This window comes from Sphaerodactylus townsendi, linkage group LG07 (genome assembly GCF_021028975.2).
Source record: "Sphaerodactylus townsendi isolate TG3544 linkage group LG07, MPM_Stown_v2.3, whole genome shotgun sequence".
Classification (NCBI taxonomy): domain Eukaryota; kingdom Metazoa; phylum Chordata; class Lepidosauria; order Squamata; family Sphaerodactylidae; genus Sphaerodactylus; species Sphaerodactylus townsendi.
In genome coordinates, this window is record NC_059431.1 from 50,377,753 (window position 1) to 50,388,054 (window position 10,302).

Sequence of the window (10,302 nt, forward strand, 5' to 3'; positions counted from 1 at the left end):
TATACACTTAGTGATAGTCCCATGTGTAATATTTGTAGTTCAGACTCTTATCAATAGTGTAGTCCAAATGGGCTCATCAAAACTGCCATTCCTACATACTTCTTTGCAGACTAGACTGAAGACTTATCGGCAGAGCCTAGATATCATAATAACATACAATATTAAAAGTTTTACTGTAAGACACAGGGTTTGTTGGGGTGGCATCAGGTAAAAGGTAAAGGAAAGAGGACAGGGAGATGAATGGATAGTTAGTTTGACTCTATTAGATGCCAGATCTTTAGCTGGTTGTTGGCCTTTCATTACAATTCGAGCCTCACCCATAGGCCTAGGAAGTTGTAATGTCAGTGGTATTTGTGGGATCATGGCAGGGCTGCCTATTAGATGCCAGATCTTTAGCTGGTTGTTGGCCTTTCATTACAATTCGAGCCTCACCCATAGGCCTAGGAAGTTGTAATGTATCGGCGTGGTATTTGTGCGGATCGCAGCAGGGCTGCCTTCTGAATTTGACAGATGATGATGATGATGATGATGATGATGATGATGATGATGATGATGATGATGATGATGATTGGTTGATTTCACAGCTACCAGTTCTTTAACTGGTTGTTGGCCTTCATTACAATTCGAGCCTCACCCAGAGGCCTAGGAAGTTGTAATGTATCGATTAAGAATTTGGGCGGATCCCAGTAAGGCTGTCTTCTGACTCTGACAGATGTTAATTTTGTTGATTTGAAGATGTTTCAAGTGCTGCCCTAGTATTTTTGGGATGGTGCCCAGGGTGCCGATTACCACTGGGATGACCTCATCTGGTTTGTGCCATAGATGCTGAAGCTCAATTTTCAAATCGTGGTATACCTTCCCCTTCTCATGTTCTTTTTCAGTGACCCTGCTGTCACTGGGTACTGCCATGTTGATGATGGTCACTTTCTTGTTCTCAATCATAGTGATGTCTGGTGTACTATGTTTCAACACTTTGTCCGTTTGGATTCGAAAGTCCCACAGGATCTTGACCTTCTCATTTTCCGTTACTTTCTCTGGACGATGTTCCCACCAGTTTTTAGCTGATCTTACATTGTAATTATTGCATAAATTCCAGTGGATCATCTTGGCCACTGAGTTGTGCCTCTGTTTGTACTCAGTCGGGGCAATCTTTTTGCAGCAGCTGAGGACATGATCTACAGTTTCGTCAGCTTCTTTGCACAATCTGAATTTTGCATCAAGGATTTTTCAATTCTATCCTTGATTGAATTTGTTCTAATGGCTTGCTCTTGAGTGGCTAAAATCAGGGATTCGGTTTCCTTTTTCAGACTTCCAGTTGTTAACCACAGCCAGGTCTTTTTGTTGTCCACCTTGTCCTTCATCTTCTCCAGAAATTGGCCATGTAGAGCTTTGTTGTGCCAGCTTTCAGTCCTCATTTTAATCACATTTTTTCTGTATTCTTGTTTGGTTTTTTGGGTCTTCAGCAAATGTCTGTTCTTCACCTCAATCAATGCCTGTTCTTGACTTTTATTCACACATTTGGCCAGTGCATGTTTCTCCTCTTCCACTGTTTGCTGTACTTGCAGTAAGCCTCTGCCCCCAAATCCCTGGGAAAGGCATAATCTATCAGTATCACTGCGTGTGTGTAAGGCATGATGTACTGTCATAAGCTTCCGAGTTTTTCTATCCAGTGCATCCAGCTCAGCTTGTGTCCAGTTGATGATTCCCACAGTGTACCTGATGATGGGCATGGCCCAAGTGTTGATGGCCTTGGTAGTATTCCCACCGTTTAATTTAGATTTCAAAATTTTCCTCACTCTGTGGGTATATTCTCTGCTGACCACAGTCTTCACTTGCCCGTGCTTGATGTTATCCAGCTGTAAAATGCCCAGGTATTTGTTAGGGTTGGTAGAAGCGGAAATAATTTGGCCCCGGTTCGGATTCGGGTCCAGTTCGGGTGTATGGGGTCGGATCACCCTATGTCCGAGCCTGTGCATCTCGGATACACCCGAATTTGCTATGACATCTGAGATTCTTGGATGCGTTTTTATTTTTTTGCTGTTTTTTCACGTTTTGGCCTGCAGGGGGCGCATTTTCAAAGGTATCGGCACCGAACTTTCAGGGTGTCTTTAGGACACTGTCCTGATCATGCCTCCCAAATTTAGTGCAGTTTGGTTCAGTGGGGGCCAAGTTATGGCCCCCCAAAGGGATAGCCCCTATCCCCCATTGTTTCCAATGGGAGTTAATATAAGATAGGGGCTATCCTTTGAGGGTCCATAACTTGGAACCCCCTGAACCAAACTTCACCAAACTTTGCGGGGCAGCATCAGGACAGTGTTCTAAAGACAACCTGAAATTTTCATGTCGATACCTTTAAAAATGCGCCCCCTGCAGGAACCCCAAGAAATTTCCCCAAGATTCTGTATTTTGTATTGAATTTTTTCAATTGCTGTCAATGGGGGAATTTCTTGTTTCCAATGGGAGCTAAGGAGATGAGCATCCATAACTCTGGACCCCCTAAACCAAACTGCACCAAACTTGGGGGGTATCATCAAGAGAGTCTCCTGAAGATACCCTGAAATTTGTGTGCTGATACCTCCAAAACGGCACCCCCCTGCAGGCACATTTGCCCAAGATTCTTTGCTTGTTATTGCTTTTCCACATTTTTTCAGCAGTAGCAGGTGCACCATACGGCCTGGCCTGCTACTGCTTCATTCATTCAGTCGTTGTCGCCGGAGCAGCAGCAGGAGCTCGGCTATGGGTAAGTGGGGTTGATTTCTGTGTGGGGGGTGGAATGGTGGGAGTGGGTTGCAGGTTTGGGGGCGGGTGGATTTCTTTTCCCTTGGTGGCTGGGAGGCAGCTGCCAGGGGCTGGGGGAATGGATTCCCCGTTTATTCCCTCTTTTTTCTTTTAAACTGTGGGTGGGCCGGTAGGAGTTTGGAGGGGGGAGGTTTGAATTTTTGGGGGTGAGGGGCGGTACTGGGGTGCCACTGCTGGTGTGTGTGTGTGTGGTTCCCTCCCCCCCCCCCCCGTCGCCAAGCCCCAGGCGACCATTGGCTGCTGGGGATGGGGGAATCCCTTTTCCCCCTCTTTCTTCTTTTGTAAAAGTTTTGTTTTGTTTTGTTGTGCCGCCGCAGTATTTTGAAAAATAGCTCCCCACGAGTAAACCCCACTGAATTATCCTGCATAAGATCTTGAGTAGACCTACTCAGGATTGCTCTCTTTGTGTTTGTATAGCTGTAATAGAAATTGCATCTGTATTTGAACCATTTCAGGGAATTTTTCTGAAGCAGAAATATGAGACAGTTTTGACACAGTGGACCACATGGTAGGTATTAGGAAGTAGCAGATTTCACTTTACCCTTTGTGGTTGCAATGGCCTGTGCTTCTTATCCAATAAAACTTTGAGATGACTTTACTCTTTGTAAACTTGGGTTGTTTTACTTTTTCTAAAAGCACATGAAAATTGCAAATCATCACCATTGGTAGTTATAACATGAGCATTCTGTTTAATCACCTGTGAAAGTAGCGGACGACACAGATGATCACATTAGCAGCTGCCAGGGGCAAATGTGTAAGGATAGCTGATGTTGAAAATCACTTTACAAAATCAATGTTGATGAACATGATGACCCTGTTCCTTCCAGACTGGGTTACTTTGGTGTTTAAATCACTCAGCTGGAAACAGCATTGGTATCAACACCAGATGGCAGTGCTAGCAAAGCTAGCGGGAGCAATTTTATGCATGTACAATGTTGGTCAGATTGGAAAATGTGATAATTCTTGATCGGGCAGAGATCAGTTGTTGCAAATTAAGCAAGAAAATCAAAAAAGGTTGAAAAAACCTGACAACGGGTTAAATTCTAATGGGTTGCAATACATTAAACTCACAATGCTTTAATGCAATACAGATAATAAAAAATCCCATTAAAATCGAACACATTTTCGACAAATGGTTGTATTTTGCTTCCTGGATGAGAAGATACACACCATAGAGCTATGATTCATTCTTGCCTTGCTTACAAAGATGTTCGGACCAGGAACAACAGAAATCTTGTAAAAAAATGATTTTGATATCCTAATTTATTTCAATAATGGGGGACTTATCCATTTAATGAACTGGCTGTACTTGTGTGTGTTTTAAAGTTTATGCCAGAAATGTTATATTTTGAATAATTTTACTTTATAGTATGTATTTTAATCATTTGTACCTCTGAAAAAAACCATGTTGGTTTTTGCGGGATTTTCTGGGTTGAAGTTTTTTCTTCCCTCCTTTTTTGGTTTTGTGCAAGAGACGTGCAATACCTTGCAAATTAATTGAGCACATCGTAGTTATAGAAGCCATTTCTGCAGAGAATGAGAGCTCTTAAAGTGTGTACGTTTTTGACAGCCTGATATGCAATGGCCAATTTTTGAGCATGAATCTACCTGTGTTGGAAGTATACATGTATATATTTTGTTCCTGTGATAGGAAAGCTTGAAAACATACTCTTCCAGAAATTCCATAATTTCAATCAGTGTGCCATGCAAAAAGAAAAAAAGGCTTAAATATGTCATGGTTACTTTAGGCGGAATACTGGTGGAGGACCCTGCTTTTCCAGCCTCCCTGGCAATTATTTGACTGTTGTTTTTCCCTGAACCAATAGCAATGCACTCAATGCCCAGTTCTCTTTCAGAGAAAGAGAGAATCCCTTTATTCTTGAAATGAGTGTGGAGATGAGACACAGGCTCTCTTAAATGACATGCTTTAACTTTATTTCAGGAAAACAGTAAGAAGGGAAAGCTGACACATCTCACTTCAACTAGAGAAGTTGCCCAAAGGGATGGCCTGATTCTGGAGCTTAATGAAAATGGGGAATCATGGGGACCAGGGAGGGATTCACAACAAAACAGTACTCTCAAAAACTGTGAGTTTAAGCAGTGTGGTTGTTCATAGTGATTTATAAGAGTATTGTTGCATACAGTATTATGTGTATATGAGAAGTGGAAGTGATATCATACCCCTCTAGAATTTGTTGGAAATTGACAATGCTGCTGGTTGCCAGCCACTGGCTGGCAACCCTATTTATACCTCATGCTTCTCCCCACTGAGACTCCACTGAGACTTCTCCCCACTGAGTTCTGGTTACATAAACCCCCTCTGTTTTATCTTCACAACAACACTGTAAGATAAGATAAACTAAAAATGTGTGACTGACCCAAATCCACCCTAAAAGCTTTCATGGCAGAGTGGGGATTTGAACTTGGGTCTTCCAAATCCTAGTCTAACACTTTAACTGCTGTACCACACTGATTCTAGTCATGGAGATGTGGGTCAAACCAAATATCAAACCAAGCTGACTTCCTAAGTATAAGCATTGTAAAATGGCTGTCAATATGTTAAGCAGGGTCTGGTATTTTTGCAATTTATATCTATAAACGTGAAATTCTACTCACTGACTGACTCATCAACAGAACTCAAAAACCACCAAAGCCACACACATGAAATTTGGCACACCTGTTCCTTATGTACTCCAGGTGCTCACTAAGAAAGGATTTCCCAAAAATATTCACTTCCACTCGATTTATTACCTATTTATGTTTTCACTGCTCATCTCTGGCCATCTGCGCGAACATTCTAAGGGCAAACCAACCCCTCAGTCCACAGACATGCTGCACGAACATTCTAAGGGTGACAGTTAAACACCACCAGCTTCATGTCCTTCACTGTGGTGCGCCAACTGCACTCTAACACTGCCCTCCACAATGCATGCGAACCTATCCCTTCTGCTGAAACCTCTACAGGGAGAAGAGGAATTAAACACAGAAAGCGCTTTACACACTGCATTAGAAAAAAACAACTACAGGAAGCTGCTGCAACATATGCGCAAACCAACCCCTCAGTCCACAGACAGGCTGTGAGGAAATATGCTGCATGTCACCCCAAAGTTAACAGAAAGGCTGTGAAAAAGTACTCCTCCACTCACCCTCACGTTAACAACACTGCTACAGCCAAATACTATAAAAATAGGTTACAAACCACACTATCATCTTGGACTGCCAAACATTTGTCGGGTTTTGCATGTGGACATCAGATTGATTACTATGGAGACAAGTTTATTGCTCTTGGCCTCTGATCATCCTGTCCTTGCTGTCGTGCTCTGAAGTGGCGGAATGAGTCCCCAGGAATGTGCTGCAGTGGCGGTACAGTCCAGCTCCCTGCCCTTCAACCCTACTCTGAACCTCTTCACAGCCTTCCCACTCATCAGCATCCAATGGCAGAACACTTTCTTTCTGCATCCCGAAAATACAACGTCTGCTTCCAAATGACGTCTTTTGGAGCCCACCAGGTGAAAGAGAGCAATAACACATTGCATTAGAAAAAGACAACTACAGGAAGCTGCTGCAAAATATGTGAAAATAAACCCATCAGTCCACAGACAGGCTGTGAGGAAATATGCTGCATGTCACCCCAAAGTTCACAAACAGGCTGTAAAGAAGCATGCTGAATTTGGGTGCTGTGTGGTTTCCGGGCTGTATGGCCGTGTTCCAGCAGCATTCTCTCCTGACGTTTCGCCTGCATCTGTGGCTGGCATCTTCAGAGGAATCTTCAGAGCCACAGATGCAGGCGAAACGTCAGGAGAGAATGCTGCTAGAACACGGCCATACAGCCCGGAAACCACACAGCACCCAAGTGATTCCGGCCGTGAAAGCCTTCGACAAGCATGCTGAATGTCATCCCGAAATTCATAGAGAGGCTGTGATGAAGTATGCGTAGCGAAGCACGGGTACCCTGCTAGTACCTTTTATGCTTTTGACTTTTAAAATTTTGTTTTAACTTGGCAAAAGCCTAGCATAAAAAATTTAATTGGACAGAAAAATGCTTTAACTGCACTCCACATTGTTCCAAATCCAAAGAAATCAGTCCTGCTTGAAATGTACAAATCATTATATTGATTTGAATTCAGATATATAATTTAATACCTAGTTTATCATAGGCCAAACTTTATAAAGTTTGACTTTTTGAAGCATGTTAACCCAGATGATTTGAACCTTTTATTGAAATGTTTTGTAAATTGGCATCTTACTCTTTCAGTAAATAACCATACCACATTATTTTTTAAGACACACAATTTTAAGCAAAGCCTATACCTGGCCTCCCCTGGAGGCCATGTTTGTGGTGCAGGGCTGGAGGGCAAGTGAGAGGGGAAGCTGATAGGAAGCTATCGCTGACAGTTTGGGGGTGGGGCCATGATGGACTGTAGCCAGTTCCTGCTTCACACATTGTAGGGGACTGAGGTGCAGAGGCCAGCAAGGGCTGGTAATTCAGGGTTTCTCTTGGACCTGCCCCCTCTCTACTTGGCTGCCCAAGCACTGTGGACCCACCTTCACTGGGATTGCAAATCTGTTTTGGATACTGGTTCTAAAATTGTCGCAGTTTTCTTGGGGTAGTTTGGGCATTGGGGTCGATCCACTTCGGAGGGAGGCTGTTTCTGTGCACCTATTTCCCAAATTTTGAGATTTTCATAAGGGTGTTGGGGTAGGGACCATGGAGCTGCACCCAGCTCAAAGGCTGCTGATGGCTTTCACCACCAGGTGGCAAGGGAATTGTGTTGGCTCATGATCTCATGGTTGACCACTCTGCAGTTTTTTTGTGAAAGTGCTATTTCAGTTGAGGGCAGAAAATTATAAAGAAGGCTGCATTAGGGAGCTTAGTTCTGGTCACCAGTTGACAGAACGGAAGAAATTTCCCTAGCTGGCTAAATTAGTGTTATGACATGGTTTTTAAAAGCAGGCCATAGTACCTCCAAAAAGGTGCCAAGCAAAATATCATCCTAATTGAATGGCAAAGTATCCTTTCAAACCTCCAATGCAGGAGCCCATTTAGGATGTGAATACTAATGGTCATGCCCTAGAAATAATTGATACTTGCATGTTAGCCTTGCCCTCAAAGTGATAGTCAGAATCACAGTTCGCTCTGTCTCCAAGGGAGTTCAGTTTGTCTCCAAGGGAGGCAGTGCATAAGGTGCCTCCTAGTAGGGCAGGAGGCACTAAAGGAGACTTGCCTTTCTTATTGTAGGGCTTCACATTTCAGGAGGAGCATTGTTAGACACCTGCCTTTGGGTGCATAATGGCTTAGGTGCTGGCAAAAATGTCAGCTCTCAAGATCAAATTAAACTGGGCACATGGATGTCCCAAATAGCTTTACCTGGTAAGTAGCAATTGTGGGGGTCTCAGTTTAGAATGGAACATGGCAAGGGAAACTTTAATAATCCCATACCCTGTTTTTTCCACCTCAGATTGGAACTACTGTTTCCCTCATTTAGGAAAATAAGAGTTTGGATTTATTCCCTGTCTTTCTTTCCTGTAAGGAGACTCAAGACAACATACAAACTCCTTTTCCCTTCCTCTCTCCACAACAGACACCTGAGGTAGGTGGTGAGGAGAGAGTTCTGAGGAACTGTGATTAGCCCACGGTCACTCAGCAGGCTTCACATATAGGAGTGGGGGGAAATCCAGTTCTCCAGATAAGAATCCACTGCTCGTATGGAGGCTCTCTAGATTAGAATCCACCTGCTCTTAACCACTGCACCATGGTGAAAAATTTAGAATTTCCAACCAGACTTTCTGCTGGTGAGCAAGGAGGGTGGGGTCTGTTTTGATCACCAAAAAATTACACGGTGATCATGGGTCCCACGTGGACAAAAGTCCTGTGGGATCAGAGCTGCAGTATGAAGGGATATTAAGTGAGACTATGTAAAAAATCTGGCCCCAATCTTTCCTCCATCAGCAGAAATAGTTCCAGGGGGCTGTTTAAGAGTGAAATAGAACAGGTTGAAAGGGTTGGACTAAAACCAACCTCACAGCACTTCATGATCTTAATTTAACACTCCCATGTTGCTATTTACTAGTACAAAACACTCTGAAAATCCATTCACAGATCCACCAGGATCTCACCTAGTCTGTCTCTTCGATTATAATCAAATTTAGATTACAGTTTCATTTATTCCATTCCTGAAAGCAGGACTATATATTTTAAAGTGAGTTTAAAGTTACCATGTTTCTCTGAAATGTATATCTAGCCCAATGGTTTCCTAATTTTTTTCTCATATGAACTGCCATGTGGCTGGTGCACTTCTGAACCTTGCCACATCCTGGCAAGACTACAAACCTGCGTACTACAAAGGAGCTGTGATTATTATTAAGATTGTAGGAGTTGCTACAAATGAAAGCACTGAGAAGTGATGATAATAAGAAACTGCAGCTACCAAATGTTAGACTGAAGCAGTGAATAGGAAACTCAGGTAGGGAAGCTTGTTCCTTAAGAGACCTCCATTTAGTGTTTATAGTCATGATTTCAAGTACAGCTGGAACAGCGTTGTCTTTTCTCTTGCGCGTCCTGAGCTATAATTATAAGAGGCAGAATCCAAAATTTCAGTTGATCAGATGGATGCTTTTAAATAGGTATCCATTGTTTGATGTGCTGCATCTGTTTGGCTCCATTCCCTCTTTTAATTCTTGTAACTATCAGAAAAGACTTTTGTCTTTAAATTGCTCATTTAGAAAACCCAAATAATACAAACAGCATCTTCTTTCACTATTACTGGGAATTGTGTCATATGATTCTACATTGTAAGGAAAACAAATAAAAACTACTAAAGCCTGACCTCAGTGTGCTTTAAAAGAATGCTCTATGCGTTGTGCCCAACTTTTTCTAGTATGGTGATCCTTTTTTATTTGACAAAAAAAATCACAGACCCCCATAATATAGCAGTTGAACAATTAGTATTAATTGACTAAGAAAATATGAATTGACAAAAAGCTACTATTAATTCAGTAACACTGTTAAATTAATGTATATTTTAGTATCACAACACCATCTACACATGTTTGACAAACAGTAATACAGTAATGTTTATTGTTTAGTCTATAAATGGTACATTTACTTATTTATTATACTGAATGTTTTTAAAAGACAGGTGGTGCTGTTTTGCAGCTTTCACACAATGGAAATGTGGTTGAAGAGTAGACAGTGCAGACGGCTTGACACACTGGATAATGAAGAGAGCTGGTGGGAAGAAAGTTAATTTATTTGAAATGTGGGGCTGGAAGAAAGTTTTACTGATACCGTGGACTTCCAAAGAGACAAATAAATACTTCTAGATCAAACCATGCCTGAACTCTCCCTAGAAGCTAAAATTACTAAACTGAGGCTATTGTACTTTGGTCACATTATGAGAAGACAAGAATAACTGGAAAAGACAATGCTAGGAAAAATTGAATGAACATAATATGGATTGACTCAATAAAGGAAGCCATGGACCTCAGTTTGGAAGATCTGAG